Here is a 21,013-nt window from a genome sequence, read left to right on the forward strand (position 1 = left end):
TTTCCCGCCGGGCACCGGGGCCCCGGGGCCCCGGGGCTGCCCTCGAGGAGGCCAGCACCAAGGCTCCTCTCCCCATGGCCCTCCGGGGCCACCGGAGGCCTGCCTGCCCCCACCTGCGCCCCAGGGCTGCACGCACCCAAGGGAGCCAAGGCAACGGGACCCTCCCCCGACGTCCCCTGTGGGAGCCACGTGCCGGACCTCAGTTTGCGATGAGGAGACGGTAGTGAGTTCTCACTCATTTTGTTCAGATTTTCCAAGGAATGCGTTTGTGGGTGTCATCATCGATCCGAGCACGGGCACACCCGCGGGACGGCCACCGCCACAGCCCCCACCGCCGGGACGGCCAGCCAGCTCCCTCCTGGCCGCGGCCCGCAGGCTCCCGAGCCCAACCGCGGGCAAGCAGGTCAGCTCCACCCCCGGGAGCAGAGGGTGCGGGTCCGGGCGCCACACACCGCCCCCCGGGGGCTACCTTGGCGCAGGCCACTGCCGCTTACCATCGCCTACCAGGTGGCCATCGATCCCGCCACCGGCCGCACGCTAACACGCCTCCCACCGGCAGGAGGGACTGGCCTTCCCGGGGTCGCTCCCGACAGGCTCCGGCTTCCGCTCCCCGCGCTGGCCTCCGTCTCTCCGCCGCAGCAGCTGGGTGAGGGCGACAACAGACACGCGCAAGCACGCCTCAGCAAGGGGCCAGGCTGCCCAAGGCACAGGGGCCGGGCCCCCCACCGCCCAGGGCCTGTGGGCAGCCTGGCTGCCACCTGTCCCTGGCCTCCCCCCTCTCACTGGGTGCCAGCAGCCAAAGGGCCACACGAGTGGCCAGCACTGCCCCTTCCCTGGGGCGCCACAGCGCGACACGGGCTGCCGCCGCCTCGCCACACCCTTCCCCCAGGAACCGCGCCTCCCTCAGGCTCCCTAAGGCCCTGCCCACCCGCACCCCTCCCAGCTTCAGAAGAGTCCACCCCAACCCCGAGTCCGATTCCGCCCCCAGGCCCACCCTGGGGCTCTCCCTCTCACCCCGATGGGAAAACACCCTCGCTCCGGCCACCGACACTGCCTGCCCACGCAGGGAGAGACACACGCGGCCCAGAGTGCTCTGCAGGAGCCTCAGCTCAGGACCGCTGACGTGCCCCTGGGGGCAAGGTCTCCGCCCCGAGAGCGGCTCCGCGGGCCCTGGACCCGGGGCGCCCATGGGCACACCTGCACTCCACCCCTGCTATCCCCAGCACGCTCTCAGGACCCCGGGCAAAACACAGACCCTTCTGCTGGACCCTCCGGGACCCCAAGGGCCCTGGAGCCTGGGCGAGACCCCGCAGGGCCGCACCTCGCCCTGACCGCCAATGGCCAGGGGCGTCCCCTGCCGCCAGGCTGTGGGCTCGGGTCGCTCGCCCTTCACCCTCCAGGCCCGCCACACCAGGCCCCCTGGCGCGCGGGACCTGGGTCCCTCAGGCAGGTCTCCCCGGGGCACTCTGGGGACACCGGAGGCCTGCCTGCCCCAAACCCCGCCCCACGGCTGCCGCCTGTCCACCGGACACAACGCAACCCGCACAGACCGCCTGCCGCCGGGCGCCCGGAGCCTGCCACCAGTTGGGCGCTCGGGCCCCACGCAAAGCACACGCCACAGCCCCGCCGCCAGCACCGGAAGGCCCGCCGGGCCCCATGGGACCCTCTCCTTTGCGTGCCACACCCATGCACACCCAGGCCTCCCTAACTCCAGCACCAGCATCTCCACGGGAGACGCACCAGACCCTGGGCCCAGCGGGACCCTCGCACCGAAACTCACGCCCCTTCCGCCGCCACCTGCCCCCTTTCCTCCACAGCAGACTCCCTCCTTGCCACCAGCTCCCGCCCGGCACCAGCTCGGCTGGGCTCCAGTCCGCAGGCGTGGCTAGCTCTGCTGGGTATCAACCTCACACTGCCTCCCACTGCGCAACTCCCTGTCCTCCCTCCCCGGGAACACGGCCTCAGCCAGGGCAGGGGCGCTGCACGGCCTCAATGCCCAGCCCCGGGTGTGGACACCTTAGCGGCCCCGGGAGCTGGCCGCGGGCTCACACTTCTATGCCCCGCCGGCACCCATGACCGGCCAGGGCACAGGCACCCAGCTCCCATTCACGTGCCCGGGACCCCTCCGTCCTGCCTTCCACGCGCCGCCCAAATCTCTGAGGATATCCCACATCATAGCCCAGGCCGCCCTGAAGGCACTGCCGCCCCGGGCACCCAACACTCCCCCTCACGGTGCTCTGCGCACACTGGCCCAGGACCTCTGGCCCTCCTGCACTTCTCTCGACCCCAGTCCGCGGCCGACTCGGCACCGCCCAGGGCCACCTGGCGCCCCACCACCTCCACGTCTCTGGGAAATGCCGCAGGGGCTCCAGGGTTCTCGATGACCACCAAGGACTCTGCGAGGGAAAGGCACTGGCAGCCCCGCCGACCCCGTGAAGGCCCAGGCCAAGGCGTCCGACCCCGCCCAAACGGCCATCTCGGCAAGGCCCCCCGGCCTGCCTCCTCTCTCCCCACCAGAACCTGGGTCGGCAGTCCCGCCGAGGCCAAGGCCCCCGCTGCTCACCCGCAACCTACAGACACCCTCTGCGCCCGACACCGCGGGCAGGACCCCGCGGAGGCCTCAAGGAGGCAGCCGCAGGCCTGAGAGCCCAGCGGCGCTCACACACACCGCAGGCAGCCCACCCCACACTGGGCCTGCCACTCCCAAGGCTTTCCCGCCGGGCACCGGGGCCCCGGGGCCACCGGAGGCCTGCCTGCCCCCACCTGCGCCCCAGGGCTGCACGCACCCAAGGGAGCCAAGGCAACGGGACCCTCCCCCGACGGCCCCTGTGGGAGCCACGTGCCGGACCTCAGTTTGCGATGAGGAGACGGTAGTGAGTTCTCACTCATTTTGTTCAGATTTTCCAAGGAATGCGTTTGTGGGTGTCATCATCGATCCGAGCACGGGCACACCCGCGGGACGGCCACCGCCACAGCCCCCACCGCCGGGACGGCCAGCCAGCTCCCTCCTGGCCGCGGCCCGCAGGCTCCCGAGCCCAACCGCGGGCAAGCAGGTCAGCTCCACCCCCGGGAGCAGAGGGTGCGGGTCCGGGCGCCACACACCGCCCCCCGGGGGCTACCTTGGCGCAGGCCACTGCCGCTTACCATCGCCTACCAGGTGGCCATCGATCCCGCCACCGGCCGCACGCCAACACGCCTCCCACCGGCAGGAGGGACTGGCCTTCCCGGGGTCGCTCCCGACAGGCTCCGGCTTCCGCTCCCCGCGCTGGCCTCCGTCTCTCCGCCGCAGCAGCTGGGTGAGGGCGACAACGGACACGCGCAAGCACGCCTCAGCAAGGGGCCAGGCTGCCCAAGGCACAGGGGCCGGGCCCCCCACCGCCCAGGGCCTGTGGGCAGCCTGGCTGCCACCTGTCCCTGGCCTCCCCCCTCTCACTGGGTGCCAGCAGCCAAAGGGCCACACGAGTGGCCAGCACTGCCCCTTCCCTGGGGCGCCACAGCGCGACACGGGCTGCCGCCGCCTCGCCACACCCTTCCCCCAGGAATCGCGCCTCCCTCAGGCTCCCTAAGGCCCTGCCCACCCGCACCCCTCCCAGCTTCAGAAGAGTCCACCCCAACCCCGAGTCCGATTCCGCCCCCAGGCCCACCCTGGGGCTCTCCCTCTCACCCCGATGGGAAAACACCCTCGCTCCGGCCACCGACACTGCCTGCCCACGCAGGGAGAGACACACGCGGCCCAGAGTGCTCTGCAGGAGCCTCACCTCAGGACCGCTGACGTGCCCCTGGGGGCAAGGTCTCCGCCCCGAGAGCGGCTCCGCGGGCCCTGGACCCGGGGCGCCCATGGGCACACCTGCACTCCACCCCTGCTATCCCCAGCACGCTCTCAGGACCCCGGGCAAAACACAGACCCTTCTGCTGGACCCTCCGGGACCCCAAGGGCCCTGGAGCCTGGGCGAGACCCCGCAGGGCCGCACCTCGCCCTGACCGCCAATGGCCAGGGGCGTCCCCTGCCGCCAGGCTGTGGGCTCGGGTCGCTCGCCCTTCACCCTCCAGGCCCGCCACACCAGGCCCCCTGGCGCGCGGGACCTGGGTCCCTCAGGCAGGTCTCCCCGGGGCACTCTGGGGACACCGGAGGCCTGCCTGCCCCAAACCCCGCCCCACGGCTGCCGCCTGTCCACCGGACACAACGCAACCCGCACAGACCGCCTGCCGCCGGGCGCCCGGAGCCTGCCACCAGTTGGGCGCTCGGGCCACACGCAAGGCACACGCCACAGCCCCGCCGCCAGCACCGGAAGGCCCGCCGGGCCCCATGGGACCCTCTCCTTTGCGTGCCACACCCATGCACACCCAGGCCTCCCTAACTCCAGCACCAGCATCTCCACGGGAGACGCACCAGACCCTGGGCCCAGCGGGACCCTCGCACCGAAACTCACGCCCCTTCCGCCGCCACCTGCCCCCTTTCCTCCACAGCAGACTCCCTCCTTGCCACCAGCTCCCGCCCGGCACCAGCTCGGCTGGGCTCCAGTCCGCAGGCGTGTCTAGCTCTGCTGGGTATCAACCTCACACTGCCTCCCACTGCGCAACTCCCTGTCCTCCCTCCCCGGGAACACGGCCTCAGCCAGGGCAGGGGCGCCGCACGGCCTCAATGCCCAGCCCCGTGTGTGGACACCTTAGCGGCCCCGGGAGCTGGCCGCGGGCTCACACTTCTATGCCCCGCCGGCACCCATGACCGGCCAGGGCACAGGCACCCAGCTCCCATTCACGTGCCCGGGACCCCTCCGTCCTGCCTTCCACGCGCCGCCCAAATCTCTGAGGATATCCCACATCATAGCCCAGGCCGCCCTGAAGGCACTGCCGCCCCGGGCACCCAACACTCCCCCTCACGGTGCTCTGCGCACACTGGCCCAGGACCTCTGGCCCTCCTGCACTTCTCTCGACCCCAGTCCGCGGCCGACTCGGCACCGCCCAGGGCCACCTGGCGCCCCACCACCTCCACGTCTCTGGGAAATGCCGCAGGGGCTCCAGGGTTCTCGATGACCACCAAGGACTCTGCGAGGGAAAGGCACTGGCAGCCCCGCCGACCCCGTGAAGGCCCAGGCCAAGGCGTCCGACCCCGCCCAAACGGCCATCTCGGCAAGGCCCCCCGGCCTGCCTCCTCTCTCCCCACCAGAACCTGGGTCGGCAGTCCCGCCGAGGCCAAGGCCCCCGCTGCTCACCCGCAACCTACAGACACCCTCTGCGCCCGACACCGCGGGCAGGACCCCGCGGAGGCCTCAAGGAGGCAGCCGCAGGCCTGAGAGCCCAGCGGCGCTCACACACACCGCAGGCAGCCCACCCCACACTGGGCCTGCCACTCCCAAGGCTTTCCCGCCGGGCACCGGGGCCCCGGGGCCACCGGAGGCCTGCCTGCCCCCACCTGCGCCCCAGGGCTGCACGCACCCAAGGGAGCCAAGGCAACGGGACCCTCCCCCGACGGCCCCTGTGGGAGCCACGTGCCGGACCTCAGTTTGCGATGAGGAGACGGTAGTGAGTTCTCACTCATTTTGTTCAGATTTTCCAAGGAATGCGTTTGTGGGTGTCATCATCGATCCGAGCACGGGCACACCCGCGGGACGGCCACCGCCACAGCCCCCACCGCCGGGACGGCCAGCCAGCTCCCTCCTGGCCGCGGCCCGCAGGCTCCCGAGCCCAACCGCGGGCAAGCAGGTCAGCTCCACCCCCGGGAGCAGAGGGTGCGGGTCCGGGCGCCACACACCGCCCCCCGGGGGCTACCTTGGCGCAGGCCACTGCCGCTTACCATCGCCTACCAGGTGGCCATCGATCCCGCCACCGGCCGCACGCCAACACGCCTCCCACCGGCAGGAGGGACTGGCCTTCCCGGGGTCGCTCCCGACAGGCTCCGGCTTCCGCTCCCCGCGCTGGCCTCCGTCTCTCCGCCGCAGCAGCTGGGTGAGGGCGACAACGGACACGCGCAAGCACGCCTCAGCAAGGGGCCAGGCTGCCCAAGGCACAGGGGCCGGGCCCCCCACCGCCCAGGGCCTGTGGGCAGCCTGGCTGCCACCTGTCCCTGGCCTCCCCCCTCTCACTGGGTGCCAGCAGCCAAAGGGCCACACGAGTGGCCAGCACTGCCCCTTCCCTGGGGCGCCACAGCGCGACACGGGCTGCCGCCGCCTCGCCACACCCTTCCCCCAGGAATCGCGCCTCCCTCAGGCTCCCTAAGGCCCTGCCCACCCGCACCCCTCCCAGCTTCAGAAGAGTCCACCCCAACCCCGAGTCCGATTCCGCCCCCAGGCCCACCCTGGGGCTCTCCCTCTCACCCCGATGGGAAAACACCCTCGCTCCGGCCACCGACACTGCCTGCCCACGCAGGGAGAGACACACGCGGCCCAGAGTGCTCTGCAGGAGCCTCACCTCAGGACCGCTGACGTGCCCCTGGGGGCAAGGTCTCCGCCCCGAGAGCGGCTCCGCGGGCCCTGGACCCGGGGCGCCCATGGGCACACCTGCACTCCACCCCTGCTATCCCCAGCACGCTCTCAGGACCCCGGGCAAAACACAGACCCTTCTGCTGGACCCTCCGGGACCCCAAGGGCCCTGGAGCCTGGGCGAGACCCCGCAGGGCCGCACCTCGCCCTGACCGCCAATGGCCAGGGGCGTCCCCTGCCGCCAGGCTGTGGGCTCGGGTCGCTCGCCCTTCACCCTCCAGGCCCGCCACACCAGGCCCCCTGGCGCGCGGGACCTGGGTCCCTCAGGCAGGTCTCCCCGGGGCACTCTGGGGACACCGGAGGCCTGCCTGCCCAAAACCCCGCCCCACGGCTGCCGCCTGTCCACCGGACACAACGCAACCCGCACAGACCGCCTGCCGCCGGGCGCCCGGAGCCTGCCACCAGTTGGGCGCTCGGGCCCCACGCAAGGCACACGCCACAGCCCCGCCGCCAGCACCGGAAGGCCCGCCGGGCCCCATGGGACCCTCTCCTTTGCGTGCCACACCCATGCACACCCAGGCCTCCCTAACTCCAGCACCAGCATCTCCACGGGAGACGCACCAGACCCTGGGCCCAGCGGGACCCTCGCACCGAAACTCACGCCCCTTCCGCCGCCACCTGCCCCCTTTCCTCCACAGCAGACTCCCTCCTTGCCACCAGCTCCCGCCCGGCACCAGCTCGGCTGGGCTCCAGTCCGCAGGCGTGGCTAGCTCTGCTGGGTATCAACCTCACACTGCCTCCCACTGCGCAACTCCCTGTCCTCCCTCCCCGGGAACACGGCCTCAGCCAGGGCAGGGGCGCCGCACGGCCTCAATGCCCAGCCCCGTGTGTGGACACCTTAGCGGCCCCGGGAGCTGGCCGCGGGCTCACACTTCTATGCCCCGCCGGCACCCATGACCGGCCAGGGCACAGGCACCCAGCTCCCATTCACGTGCCCGGGACCCCTCCGTCCTGCCTTCCACGCGCCGCCCAAATCTCTGAGGATATCCCACATCATAGCCCAGGCCGCCCTGAAGGCACTGCCGCCCCGGGCACCCAACACTCCCCCTCACGGTGCTCTGCGCACACTGGCCCAGGACCTCTGGCCCTCCTGCACTTCTCTCGACCCCAGTCCGCGGCCGACTCGGCACCGCCCAGGGCCACCTGGCGCCCCACCACCTCCACGTCTCTGGGAAATGCCGCAGGGGCTCCAGGGTTCTCGATGACCACCAAGGACTCTGCGAGGGAAAGGCACTGGCAGCCCCGCCGACCCCGTGAAGGCCCAGGCCAAGGCGTCCGACCCCGCCCAAACGGCCATCTCGGCAAGGCCCCCCGGCCTGCCTCCTCTCTCCCCACCAGAACCTGGGTCGGCAGTCCCGCCGAGGCCAAGGCCCCCGCTGCTCACCCGCAACCTACAGACACCCTCTGCGCCCGACACCGCGGGCAGGACCCCGCGGAGGCCTCAAGGAGGCAGCCGCAGGCCTGAGAGCCCAGCGGCGCTCACACACACCGCAGGCAGCCCACCCCACACTGGGCCTGCCACTCCCAAGGCTTTCCCGCCGGGCAGCGGGGCCCCGGGGCCACCGGAGGCCTGCCTGCCCACACCTGCGCCCCAGGGCTGCACGCACCCAAGGGAGCCAAGGCAACGGGACCCTCCCCCGACGGCCCCTGTGGGAGCCACGTGCCGGACCTCAGTTTGCGATGAGGAGACGGTAGTGAGTTCTCACTCATTTTGTTCAGATTTTCCAAGGAATGCGTTTGTGGGTGTCATCATCGATCCGAGCACGGGCACACCCGCGGGACGGCCACCGCCACAGCCCCCACCGCCGGGACGGCCAGCCAGCTCCCTCCTGGCCGCGGCCCGCAGGCTCCCGAGCCCAACCGCGGGCAAGCAGGTCAGCTCCACCCCCGGGAGCAGAGGGTGCGGGTCCGGGCGCCACACACCGCCCCCCGGGGGCTACCTTGGCGCAGGCCACTGCCGCTTACCATCGCCTACCAGGTGGCCATCGATCCCGCCACCGGCCGCACGCCAACACGCCTCCCACCGGCAGGAGGGACTGGCCTTCCCGGGGTCGCTCCCGACAGGCTCCGGCTTCCGCTCCCCGCGCTGGCCTCCGTCTCTCCGCCGCAGCAGCTGGGTGAGGGCGACAACGGACACGCGCAAGCACGCCTCAGCAAGGGGCCAGGCTGCGCAAGGCACAGGGGCCGGGCCCCCCACCGCCCAGGGCCTGTGGGCAGCCTGGCTGCCACCTGTCCCTGGCCTCCCCCCTCTCACTGGGTGCCAGCAGCCAAAGGGCCACACGAGTGGCCAGCACTGCCCCTTCCCTGGGGCGCCACAGCGCGACGCGGGCTGCCGCCGCCTCGCCACACCCTTCCCCCAGGAACCGCGCCTCCCTCAGGCTCCCTAAGGCCCTGCCCACCCGCACCCCTCCCAGCTTCAGAAGAGTCCACCCCAACCCCGAGTCCGATTCCGCCCCCAGGCCCACCCTGGGGCTCTCCCTCTCACCCCGATGGGAAAACACCCTCGCTCCGGCCACCGACACTGCCTGCCCACGCAGGGAGAGACACACGCGGCCCAGAGTGCTCTGCAGGAGCCTCACCTCAGGACCGCTGACGTGCCCCTGGGGGCAAGGTCTCCGCCCCGAGAGCGGCTCCGCGGGCCCTGGACCCGGGGCGCCCATGGGCACACCTGCACTCCACCCCTGCTATCCCCAGCACGCTCTCAGGACCCCGGGCAAAACACAGACCCTTCTGCTGGACCCTCCGGGACCCCAAGGGCCCTGGAGCCTGGGCGAGACCCCGCAGGGCCGCACCTCGCCCTGACCGCCAATGGCCAGGGGCGTCCCCTGCCGCCAGGCTGTGGGCTCGGGTCGCTCGCCCTTCACCCTCCAGGCCCGCCACACCAGGCCCCCTGGCGCGCGGGACCTGGGTCCCTCAGGCAGGTCTCCCCGGGGCACTCTGGGGACACCGGAGGCCTGCCTGCCCCAAACCCCGCCCCACGGCTGCCGCCTGTCCACCGGACACAACGCAACCCGCACAGACCGCCTGCCGCCGGGCGCCCGGAGCCTGCCACCAGTTGGGCGCTCGGGCCCAACGCAAGGCACACGCCACAGCCCCGCCGCCAGCACCGGAAGGCCCGCCGGGCCCCATGGCACCCTCTCCTTTGCGTGGCACACCCATGCACACCCAGGCCTCCCTAACTCCAGCACCAGCATCTCCACGGGAGACGCACTAGACCCTGGGCCCAGCGGGACCCTCGCACCGAAACTCACGCCCTCACGCCCCTTCCGCCGCCACCTGCCCCCTTTCCTCCACAGCAGACTCCCTCCTTGCCACCAGCTCCCGCCCGGCACCAGCTCGGCTGGGCTCCAGTCCGCAGGCGTGGCTAGCTCTGCTGGGTATCAACCTCACACTGCCTCCCACTGCGCAACTCCCTGTCCTCCCTCCCCGGGAACACGGCCTCAGCCAGGGCAGGGGCGCCGCACGGCCTCAATGCCCAGCCCTGTGTGTGGACACCTTAGCGGCCCCGGGAGCTGGCCGCGGGCTCACACTTCTAGGCCCCGCCGGCACCCATGACCGGCCAGGGCACAGGCACCCAGCGCCCATTCACGTGCCCGGGACCCCTCCGTCCTGCCTTCCACGCGCCGCCCAAATCTCTGAGGATATCCCACATCATAGCCCAGGCCGCCCTGAAGGCACTGCCGCCCCGGGCACCCAACACTCCCCCTCACGGTGCTCTGCGCACACTGGCCCAGGACCTCTGGCCCTCCTGCACTTCTCTCGACCCCAGTCCGCGGCCGACTCGGCTCCGCCCAGGGCCACCTGGCGCCCCACCGCCTCCACGTCTCTGGGAACTGCCGCAGGGGCTCCAGGGTTCTCGATGACCACCAAGGACTCTGCGAGGGAAAGGCACTGGCAGCCCCGCCGACCCCGTGAAGGCCCAGGCCAAGGCGTCCGACCCCGCCCAAACGGCCATCTCGGCAAGGCCCCCCGGCCTGCCTCCTCTCTCCCCACCAGAACCTGGGTCGGCAGTCCCGCCGAGGCCAAGGCCCCCGCTGCTCACCCGCAACCTACAGACACCCTCTGCGCCCGACACCGCGGGCAGGACCCCGCGGAGGCCTCAAGGAGGCAGCCGCAGGCCTGAGAGCCCAGCGGCGCTCACACACACCGCAGGCAGCCCACCCCACACTGGGCCTGCCACTCCCAAGTCTTTCCCGCCGGGCAGCGGGGCCCCGGGGCCACCGGAGGCCTGCCTGCCCCCACCTGCGCCCCAGGGCTGCACGCACCCAAGGGAGCCAAGGCAACGGGACCCTCCCCCGACGGCCCCTGTGGGAGCCACGTGCCGGACCTCAGTTTGCGATGAGGAGACGGTAGTGAGTTCTCACTCATTTTGTTCAGATTTTCCAAGGAATGCGTTTGTGGGTGTCATCATCGATCCGAGCACGGGCACACCCGCGGGACGGCCACCGCCACAGCCCCCACCGCCGGGACGGCCAGCCAGCTCCCTCCTGGCCGCGGCCCGCAGGCTCCCGAGCCCAACCGCGGGCAAGCAGGTCAGCTCCACCCCCGGGAGCAGAGGGTGCGGGTCCGGGCGCCACACACCGCCCCCCGGGGGCTACCTTGGCGCAGGCCACTGCCGCTTACCATCGCCTACCAGGTGGCCATCGATCCCGCCACCGGCCGCACGCCAACACGCCTCCCACCGGCAGGAGGGACTGGCCTTCCCGGGGTCGCTCCCGACAGGCTCCGGCTTCCGCTCCCCGCGCTGGCCTCCGTCTCTCCGCCGCAGCAGCTGGGTGAGGGCGACAACGGACACGCGCAAGCACGCCTCAGCAAGGGGCCAGGCTGCCCAAGGCACAGGGGCCGGGCCCCCCACCGCCCAGGGCCTGTGGGCAGCCTGGCTGCCACCTGTCCCTGGCCTCCCCCCTCTCACTGGGTGCCAGCAGCCAAAGGGCCACACGAGTGGCCAGCACTGCCCCTTCCCTGGGGCGCCACAGCGCGACACGGGCTGCCGCCGCCTCGCCACACCCTTCCCCCAGGAATCGCGCCTCCCTCAGGCTCCCTAAGGCCCTGCCCACCCGCACCCCTCCCAGCTTCAGAAGAGTCCACCCCAACCCCGAGTCCGATTCCGCCCCCAGGCCCACCCTGGGGCTCTCCCTCTCACCCCGATGGGAAAACACCCTCGCTCCGGCCACCGACACTGCCTGCCCACGCAGGGAGAGACACACGCGGCCCAGAGTGCTCTGCAGGAGCCTCACCTCAGGACCGCTGACGTGCCCCTGGGGGCAAGGTCTCCGCCCCGAGAGCGGCTCCGCGGGCCCTGGACCCGGGGCGCCCATGGGCACACCTGCACTCCACCCCTGCTATCCCCAGCACGCTCTCAGGACCCCGGGCAAAACACAGACCCTTCTGCTGGACCCTCCGGGACCCCAAGGGCCCTGGAGCCTGGGCGAGACCCCGCAGGGCCGCACCTCGCCCTGACCGCCAATGGCCAGGGGCGTCCCCTGCCGCCAGGCTGTGGGCTCGGGTCGCTCGCCCTTCACCCTCCAGGCCCGCCACACCAGGCCCCCTGGCGCGCGGGACCTGGGTCCCTCAGGCAGGTCTCCCCGGGGCACTCTGGGGACACCGGAGGCCTGCCTGCCCCAAACCCCGCCCCACGGCTGCCGCCTGTCCACCGGACACAACGCAACCCGCACAGACCGCCTGCCGCCGGGCGCCCGGAGCCTGCCACCAGTTGGGCGCTCGGGCCCCACGCAAGGCACACGCCACAGCCCCGCCGCCAGCACCGGAAGGCCCGCCGGGCCCCATGGGACCCTCTCCTTTGCGTGCCACACCCATGCACACCCAGGCCTCCCTAACTCCAGCACCAGCATCTCCACGGGAGACGCACCAGACCCTGGGCCCAGCGGGACCCTCGCACCGAAACTCACGCCCCTTCCGCCGCCACCTGCCCCCTTTCCTCCACAGCAGACTCCCTCCTTGCCACCAGCTCCCGCCCGGCACCAGCTCGGCTGGGCTCCAGTCCGCAGGCGTGGCTAGCTCTGCTGGGTATCAACCTCACACTGCCTCCCACTGCGCAACTCCCTGTCCTCCCTCCCCGGGAACACGGCCTCAGCCAGGGCAGGGGCGCCGCACGGCCTCAATGCCCAGCCCCGTGTGTGGACACCTTAGCGGCCCCGGGAGCTGGCCGCGGGCTCACACTTCTATGCCCCGCCGGCACCCATGACCGGCCAGGGCACAGGCACCCAGCTCCCATTCACGTGCCCGGGACCCCTCCGTCCTGCCTTCCACGCGCCGCCCAAATCTCTGAGGATATCCCACATCATAGCCCAGGCCGCCCTGAAGGCACTGCCGCCCCGGGCACCCAACACTCCCCCTCACGGTGCTCTGCGCACACTGGCCCAGGACCTCTGGCCCTCCTGCACTTCTCTCGACCCCAGTCCGCGGCCGACTCGGCACCGCCCAGGGCCACCTGGCGCCCCACCACCTCCACGTCTCTGGGAAATGCCGCAGGGGCTCCAGGGTTCTCGATGACCACCAAGGACTCTGCGAGGGAAAGGCACTGGCAGCCCCGCCGACCCCGTGAAGGCCCAGGCCAAGGCGTCCGACCCCGCCCAAACGGCCATCTCGGCAAGGCCCCCCGGCCTGCCTCCTCTCTCCCCACCAGAACCTGGGTCGGCAGTCCCGCCGAGGCCAAGGCCCCCGCTGCTCACCCGCAACCTACAGACACCCTCTGCGCCCGACACCGCGGGCAGGACCCCGCGGAGGCCTCAAGGAGGCAGCCGCAGGCCTGAGAGCCCAGCGGCGCTCACACACACCGCAGGCAGCCCACCCCACACTGGGCCTGCCACTCCCAAGGCTTTCCCGCCGGGCAGCGGGGCCCCGGGGCCACCGGAGGCCTGCCTGCCCACACCTGCGCCCCAGGGCTGCACGCACCCAAGGGAGCCAAGGCAACGGGACCCTCCCCCGACGGCCCCTGTGGGAGCCACGTGCCGGACCTCAGTTTGCGATGAGGAGACGGTAGTGAGTTCTCACTCATTTTGTTCAGATTTTCCAAGGAATGCGTTTGTGGGTGTCATCATCGATCCGAGCACGGGCACACCCGCGGGACGGCCACCGCCACAGCCCCCACCGCCGGGACGGCCAGCCAGCTCCCTCCTGGCCGCGGCCCGCAGGCTCCCGAGCCCAACCGCGGGCAAGCAGGTCAGCTCCACCCCCGGGAGCAGAGGGTGCGGGTCCGGGCGCCACACACCGCCCCCCGGGGGCTACCTTGGCGCAGGCCACTGCCGCTTACCATCGCCTACCAGGTGGCCATCGATCCCGCCACCGGCCGCACGCCAACACGCCTCCCACCGGCAGGAGGGACTGGCCTTCCCGGGGTCGCTCCCGACAGGCTCCGGCTTCCGCTCCCCGCGCTGGCCTCCGTCTCTCCGCCGCAGCAGCTGGGTGAGGGCGACAACGGACACACGCAAGCACACCTCAGCAAGGGGCCAGGCTGCCCAAGGCACAGGGGCCGTGCCCCCCACCGCCCAGGGCCTGTGGGCAGCCTGGCTGCCACCTGTCCCTGGCCTCCCCCCTCTCACTGGGTGCCAGCAGCCAAAGGGCCACACGAGTGGCCAGCACTGCCCCTTCGCTGGGGCGCCACAGCGCGACGCGGGCTGCCGCCGCCTCGCCACACCCTTCCCCCAGGAACCGCGCCTCCCTCAGGCTCCCTAAGGCCCTGCCCACCCGCACCCCTCCCAGCTTCAGAAGAGTCCACCCCAACCCCGAGTCCGATTCCGCCCCCAGGCCCACCCTGGGGCTCTCCCTCTCACCCCGATGGGAAAACACCCTCGCTCCGGCCACCGACACTGCCTGCCCACGCAGGGAGAGACACACGCGGCCCAGAGTGCTCTGCAGGAGCCTCACCTCAGGACCGCTGACGTGCCCCTGGGGGCAAGGTCTCCGCCCCGAGAGCGGCTCCGCGGGCCCTGGACCCGGGGCGCCCATGGGCACACCTGCACTCCACCCCTGCTATCCCCAGCACGCTCTCAGGACCCCGGGCAAAACACAGACCCTTCTGCTGGACCCTCCGGGACCCCAAGGGCCCTGGAGCCTGGGCGAGACCCCGCAGGGCCGCACCTCGCCCTGACCGCCAATGGCCAGGGGCGTCCCCTGCCGCCAGGCTGTGGGCTCGGGTCGCTCGCCCTTCACCCTCCAGGCCCGCCACACCAGGCCCCCTGGCGCGCGGGACCTGGGTCCCTCAGGCAGGTCTCCCCGGGGCACTCTGGGGACACCGGAGGCCTGCCTGCCCCAAACCCCGCCCCACGGCTGCCGCCTGTCCACCGGACACAACGCAACCCGCACAGACCGCCTGCCGCCGGGCGCCCGGAGCCTGCCACCAGTTGGGCGCTCGGGCCCCACGCAAGGCACACGCCACAGCCCCGCCGCCAGCACCGGAAGGCCCGCCGGGCCCCATGGGACCCTCTCCTTTGCGTGCCACACCCATGCACACCCAGGCCTCCCTAACTCCAGCACCAGCATCTCCACGGGAGACGCACCAGACCCTGGGCCCAGCGGGACCCTCGCACCGAAACTCACGCCCCTTCCGCCGCCACCTGCCCCCTTTCCTCCACAGCAGACTCCCTCCTTGCCACCAGCTCCCGCCCGGCACCAGCTCGGCTGGGCTCCAGTCCGCAGGCGTGGCTAGCTCTGCTGGGTATCAACCTCACACTGCCTCCCACTGCGCAACTCCCTGTCCTCCCTCCCCGGGAACACGGCCTCAGCCAGGGCAGGGGCGCCGCACGGCCTCAATGCCCAGCCCTGTGTGTGGACACCTTAGCGGCCCCGGGAGCTGGCCGCGGGCTCACACTTCTATGCCCCGCCGGCACCTATGACCGGCCAGGGCACAGGCACCCAGCGCCCATTCACGTGCCCGGGACCCCTCCGTCCTGCCTTCCACGCGCCGCCCAAATCTCTGAGGATATCCCACATCATAGCCCAGGCCGCCCTGAAGGCACTGCCGCCCCGGGCACCCAACACTCCCCCTCACGGTGCTCTGCGCACACTGGCCCAGGACCTCTGGCCCTCCTGCACTTCTCTCGACCCCAGTCCGCGGCCGACTCGGCTCCGCCCAGGGCCACCTGGCGCCCCACCGCCTCCACGTCTCTGGGAAATGCCGCAGGGGCTCCAGGGTTCTCGATGACCACCAAGGACTCTGCGAGGGAAAGGCACTGGCAGCCCCGCCGACCCCGTGAAGGCCCAGGCCAAGGCGTCCGACCCCGCCCAAACGGCCATCTCGGCAAGGCCCCCCGGCCTGCCTCCTCTCTCCCCACCAGAACCTGGGTCGGCAGTCCCGCCGAGGCCAAGGCCCCCGCTGCTCACCCGCAACCTACAGACACCCTCTGCGCCCGACACCGCGGGCAGGACCCCGCGGAGGCCTCAAGGAGGCAGCCGCAGGCCTGAGAGCCCAGCGGCGCTCACACACACCGCAGGCAGCCCACCCCACACTGGGCCTGCCACTCCCAAGGCTTTCCCGCCGGGCACCGGGGCCCCGGGGCCACCGGAGGCCTGCCTGCCCCCACCTGCGCCCCAGGGCTGCACGCACCCAAGGGAGCCAAGGCAACGGGACCCTCCCCCGACGGCCCCTGTGGGAGCCACGTGCCGGACCTCAGTTTGCGATGAGGAGACGGTAGTGAGTTCTCACTCATTTTGTTCAGATTTTCCAAGGAATGCGTTTGTGGGTGTCATCATCGATCCGAGCACGGGCACACCCGCGGGACGGCCACCGCCACAGCCCCCACCGCCGGGACGGCCAGCCAGCTCCCTCCTGGCCGCGGCCCGCAGGCTCCCGAGCCCAACCGCGGGCAAGCAGGTCAGCTCCACCCCCGGGAGCAGAGGGTGCGGGTCCGGGCGCCACACACCGCCCCCCGGGGGCTACCTTGGCGCAGGCCACTGCCGCTTACCATCGCCTACCAGGTGGCCATCGATCCCGCCACCGGCCGCACGCCAACACGCCTCCCACCGGCAGGAGGGACTGGCCTTCCCGGGGTCGCTCCCGACAGGCTCCGGCTTCCGCTCCCCGCGCTGGCCTCCGTCTCTCCGCCGCAGCAGCTGGGTGAGGGCGACAACGGACACGCGCAAGCACGCCTCAGCAAGGGGCCAGGCTGCCCAAGGCACAGGGGCCGGGCCCCCCACCGCCCAGGGCCTGTGGGCAGCCTGGCTGCCACCTGTCCCTGGCCTCCCCCCTCTCACTGGGTGCCAGCAGCCAAAGGGCCACACGAGTGGCCAGCACTGCCCCTTCCCTGGGGCGCCACAGCGCGACACGGGCTGCCGCCGCCTCGCCACACCCTTCCCCCAGGAATCGCGCCTCCCTCAGGCTCCCTAAGGCCCTGCCCACCCGCACCCCTCCCAGCTTCAGAAGAGTCCACCCCAACCCCGAGTCCGATTCCGCCCCCAGGCCCACCCTGGGGCTCTCCCTCTCACCCCGATGGGAAAACACCCTCGCTCCGGCCACCGACACTGCCTGCCCACGCAGGGAGAGACACACGCGGCCCAGAGTGCTCTGCAGGAGCCTCACCTCAGGACCGCTGACGTGCCCCTGGGGGCAAGGTCTCCGCCCCGAGAGCGGCTCCGCGGGCCCTGGACCCGGGGCGCCCATGGGCACACCTGCACTCCACCCCTGCTATCCCCAGCACGCTCTCAGGACCCCGGGCAAAACACAGACCCTTCTGCTGGACCCTCCGGGACCCCAAGGGCCCTGGAGCCTGGGCGAGACCCCGCAGGGCCGCACCTCGCCCTGACCGCCAATGGCCAGGGGCGTCCCCTGCCGCCAGGCTGTGGGCTCGGGTCGCTCGCCCTTCACCCTCCAGGCCCGCCACACCAGGCCCCCTGGCGCGCGGGACCTGGGTCCCTCAGGCAGGTCTCCCCGGGGCACTCTGGGGACACCGGAGGCCTGCCTGCCCCAAACCCCGCCCCACGGCTGCCGCCTGTCCACCGGACACAACGCAACCCGCACAGACCGCCTGCCGCCGGGCGCCCGGAGCCTGCCACCAGTTGGGCGCTCGGGCCACACGCAAGGCACACGCCACAGCCCCGCCGCCAGCACCGGAAGGCCCGCCGGGCCCCATGGGACCCTCTCCTTTGCGTGCCACACCCATGCACACCCAGGCCTCCCTAACTCCAGCACCAGCATCTCCACGGGAGACGCACCAGACCCTGGGCCCAGCGGGACCCTCGCACCGAAACTCACGCCCCTTCCGCCGCCACCTGCCCCCTTTCCTCCACAGCAGACTCCCTCCTTGCCACCAGCTCCCGCCCGGCACCAGCTCGGCTGGGCTCCAGTCCGCAGGCGTGTCTAGCTCTGCTGGGTATCAACCTCACACTGCCTCCCACTGCGCAACTCCCTGTCCTCCCTCCCCGGGAACACGGCCTCAGCCAGGGCAGGGGCGCCGCACGGCCTCAATGCCCAGCCCCGTGTGTGGACACCTTAGCGGCCCCGGGAGCTGGCCGCGGGCTCACACTTCTATGCCCCGCCGGCACCCATGACCGGCCAGGGCACAGGCACCCAGCTCCCATTCACGTGCCCGGGACCCCTCCGTCCTGCCTTCCACGCGCCGCCCAAATCTCTGAGGATATCCCACATCATAGCCCAGGCCGCCCTGAAGGCACTGCCGCCCCGGGCACCCAACACTCCCCCTCACGGTGCTCTGCGCACACTGGTCCAGGACGTCTGGCCCTCCTGCACTTCTCTCGACCCCAGTCCGCGGCCGACTCGGCACCGCCCAGGGCCACCTGGCGCCCCACCACCTCCACGTCTCTGGGAAATGCCGCAGGGGCTCCAGGGTTCTCGATGACCACCAAGGACTCTGCGAGGGAAAGGCACTGGCAGCCCCGCCGACCCCGTGAAGGCCCAGGCCAAGGCGTCCGACCCCGCCCAAACGGCCATCTCGGCAAGGCCCCCCGGCCTGCCTCCTCTCTCCCCACCAGAACCTGGGTCGGCAGTCCCGCCGAGGCCAAGGCCCCCGCTGCTCACCCGCAACCTACAGACACCCTCTGCGCCCGACACCGCGGGCAGGACCCCGCGGAGGCCTCAAGGAGGCAGCCGCAGGCCTGAGAGCCCAGCGGCGCTCACACACACCGCAGGCAGCCCACCCCACACTGGGCCTGCCACTCCCAAGGCTTTCCCGCCGGGCAGCGGGGCCCCGGGGCCACCGGAGGCCTGCCTGCCCACACCTGCGCCCCAGGGCTGCACGCACCCAAGGGAGCCAAGGCAACGGGACCCTCCCCCGACGGCCCCTGTGGGAGCCACGTGCCGGACCTCAGTTTGCGATGAGGAGACGGTAGTGAGTTCTCACTCATTTTGTTCAGATTTTCCAAGGAATGCGTTTGTGGGTGTCATCATCGATCCGAGCACGGGCACACCCGCGGGACGGCCACCGCCACAGCCCCCACCGCCGGGACGGCCAGCCAGCTCCCTCCTGGCCGCGGCCCGCAGGCTCCCGAGCCCAACCGCGGGCAAGCAGGTCAGCTCCACCCCCGGGAGCAGAGGGTGCGGGTCCGGGCGCCACACACCGCCCCCCGGGGGCTACCTTGGCGCAGGCCACTGCCGCTTACCATCGCCTACCAGGTGGCCATCGATCCCGCCACCGGCCGCACGCCAACACGCCTCCCACCGGCAGGAGGGACTGGCCTTCCCGGGGTCGCTCCCGACAGGCTCCGGCTTCCGCTCCCCGCGCTGGCCTCCGTCTCTCCGCCGCAGCAGCTGGGTGAGGGCGACAACGGACACACGCAAGCACACCTCAGCAAGGGGCCAGGCTGCCCAAGGCACAGGGGCCGTGCCCCCCACCGCCCAGGGCCTGTGGGCAGCCTGGCTGCCACCTGTCCCTGGCCTCCCCCCTCTCACTGGGTGCCAGCAGCCAAAGGGCCACACGAGTGGCCAGCACTGCCCCTTCGCTGGGGCGCCACAGCGCGACGCGGGCTGCCGCCGCCTCGCCACACCCTTCCCCCAGGAACCGCGCCTCCCTCAGGCTCCCTAAGGCCCTGCCCACCCGCACCCCTCCCAGCTTCAGAAGAGTCCACCCCAACCCCGAGTCCGATTCCGCCCCCAGGCCCACCCTGGGGCTCTCCCTCTCACCCCGATGGGAAAACACCCTCGCTCCGGCCACCGACACTGCCTGCCCACGCAGGGAGAGACACACGCGGCCCAGAGTGCTCTGCAGGAGCCTCACCTCAGGACCGCTGACGTGCCCCTGGGGGCAAGGTCTCCGCCCCGAGAGCGGCTCCGCGGGCCCTGGACCCGGGGCGCCCATGGGCACACCTGCACTCCACCCCTGCTATCCCCAGCACGCTCTCAGGACCCCGGGCAAAACACAGACCCTTCTGCTGGACCCTCCGGGACCCCAAGGGCCCTGGAGCCTGGGCGAGACCCCGCAGGGCCACACCTCGCCCTGACCGCCAATGGCCAGGGGCGTCCCCTGCCGCCAGGCTGTGGGCTCGGGTCGCTCGCCCTTCACCCTCCAGGCCCGCCACACCAGGCCCCCTGGCGCGCGGGACCTGGGTCCCTCAGGCAGGTCTCCCCGGGGCACTCTGGGGACACCGGAGGCCTGCCTGCCCCAAACCCCGCCCCACGGCTGCCGCCTGTCCACCGGACACAACGCAACCCGCACAGACCGCCTGCCGCCGGGCGCCCGGAGCCTGCCACCAGTTGGGCGCTCGGGCCCCACGCAAGGCACACGCCACAGCCCCGCCGCCAGCACCGGAAGGCCCGCCGGGCCCCATGGGACCCTCTCCTTTGCGTGCCACACCCATGCACACCCAGGCCTCCCTAACTCCAGCACCAGCATCTCCACGGGAGACGCACCAGACCCTGGGCCCAGCGGGACCCTCGCACCGAAACTCACGCCCCTTCCGCCGCCACCTGCCCCCTTTCCTCCACAGCAGACTCCCTCCTTGCCACCAGCTCCCGCCCGGCACCAGCTCGGCTGGGCTCCAGTCCGCAGGCGTGGCTAGCTCTGCTGGGTATCAACCTCACACTGCCTCCCACTGCGCAACTCCCTGTCCTCCCTCCCCGGGAACACGGCCTCAGCCAGGGCAGGGGCGCCGCACGGCCTCAATGCCCAGCCCCGTGTGTGGACACCTTAGCGGCCCCGGGAGCTGGCCGCGGGCTCACACTTCTATGCCCCGCCGGCACCCATGACCGGCCAGGGCACAGGCACCCAGCGCCCATTCACGTGCCCGGGACCCCTCCGTCCTGCCTTCCACGCGCCGCCCAAATCTCTGAGGATATCCCACATCATAGCCCAGGCCGCCCTGAAGGCACTGCCGCCCCGGGCACCCAACACTCCCCCTCACGGTGCTCTGCGCACACTGGCCCAGGACCTCTGGCCCTCCTGCACTTCTCTCGACCCCAGTCCGCGGCCGACTCGGCTCCGCCCAGGGCCACCTGGCGCCCCACCGCCTCCACGTCTCTGGGAAATGCCGCAGGGGCTCCAGGGTTCTCGATGACCACCAAGGACTCTGCGAGGGAAAGGCACTGGCAGCCCCGCCGACCCCGTGAAGGCCCAGGCCAAGGCGTC

General features: G+C 72.0%; 8 non-coding genes across 8 annotated transcripts; all 8 read right to left on the reverse strand.

Moving 5' to 3' along the window:
* Positions 1 to 194: 194 nt before the first annotated feature.
* Positions 195 to 288, reverse strand: LOC146406687 (small nucleolar RNA SNORD116). Its single transcript, XR_014834000.1, has one exon. It is a non-coding gene; the product is annotated as a small nucleolar RNA SNORD116 (small nucleolar RNA).
* Positions 289 to 2,844: 2,556 nt separating this feature from the next.
* Positions 2,845 to 2,938, reverse strand: LOC146406688 (small nucleolar RNA SNORD116). The gene has a single exon (XR_014834002.1). It is a non-coding gene; the product is annotated as a small nucleolar RNA SNORD116 (small nucleolar RNA).
* Positions 2,939 to 5,494: 2,556 nt separating this feature from the next.
* Positions 5,495 to 5,588, reverse strand: LOC146406689 (small nucleolar RNA SNORD116). The gene has a single exon (XR_014834004.1). It is a non-coding gene; the product is annotated as a small nucleolar RNA SNORD116 (small nucleolar RNA).
* Positions 5,589 to 8,144: 2,556 nt separating this feature from the next.
* LOC146406690 (small nucleolar RNA SNORD116) lies at positions 8,145 to 8,238 on the reverse strand. Its single transcript, XR_014834011.1, has one exon. It is a non-coding gene; the product is annotated as a small nucleolar RNA SNORD116 (small nucleolar RNA).
* A 2,564-nt stretch (positions 8,239 to 10,802) lies between these two features.
* Positions 10,803 to 10,896, reverse strand: LOC146406691 (small nucleolar RNA SNORD116). The gene has a single exon (XR_014834023.1). It is a non-coding gene; the product is annotated as a small nucleolar RNA SNORD116 (small nucleolar RNA).
* Positions 10,897 to 13,452: 2,556 nt separating this feature from the next.
* LOC146406692 (small nucleolar RNA SNORD116) lies at positions 13,453 to 13,546 on the reverse strand. The gene has a single exon (XR_014834025.1). It is a non-coding gene; the product is annotated as a small nucleolar RNA SNORD116 (small nucleolar RNA).
* Positions 13,547 to 16,102: 2,556 nt separating this feature from the next.
* On the reverse strand, positions 16,103 to 16,196 carry LOC146406693 (small nucleolar RNA SNORD116). Its single transcript, XR_014834026.1, has one exon. It is a non-coding gene; the product is annotated as a small nucleolar RNA SNORD116 (small nucleolar RNA).
* A 2,556-nt stretch (positions 16,197 to 18,752) lies between these two features.
* Positions 18,753 to 18,846, reverse strand: LOC146406694 (small nucleolar RNA SNORD116). Its single transcript, XR_014834027.1, has one exon. It is a non-coding gene; the product is annotated as a small nucleolar RNA SNORD116 (small nucleolar RNA).
* Between the last annotated feature and the right edge of the window lie 2,167 nt (positions 18,847 to 21,013).

The sequence above is a fragment of the Sus scrofa genome, chromosome 1, assembly GCF_054392235.1.
Source record: "Sus scrofa isolate SSC_HxYL_T2T_F1_AM1 chromosome 1, Sscrofa_HxYL_maternal_Yorkshire_Landrace_v2.0, whole genome shotgun sequence".
Classification (NCBI taxonomy): Eukaryota; Metazoa; Chordata; class Mammalia; order Artiodactyla; family Suidae; genus Sus; species Sus scrofa.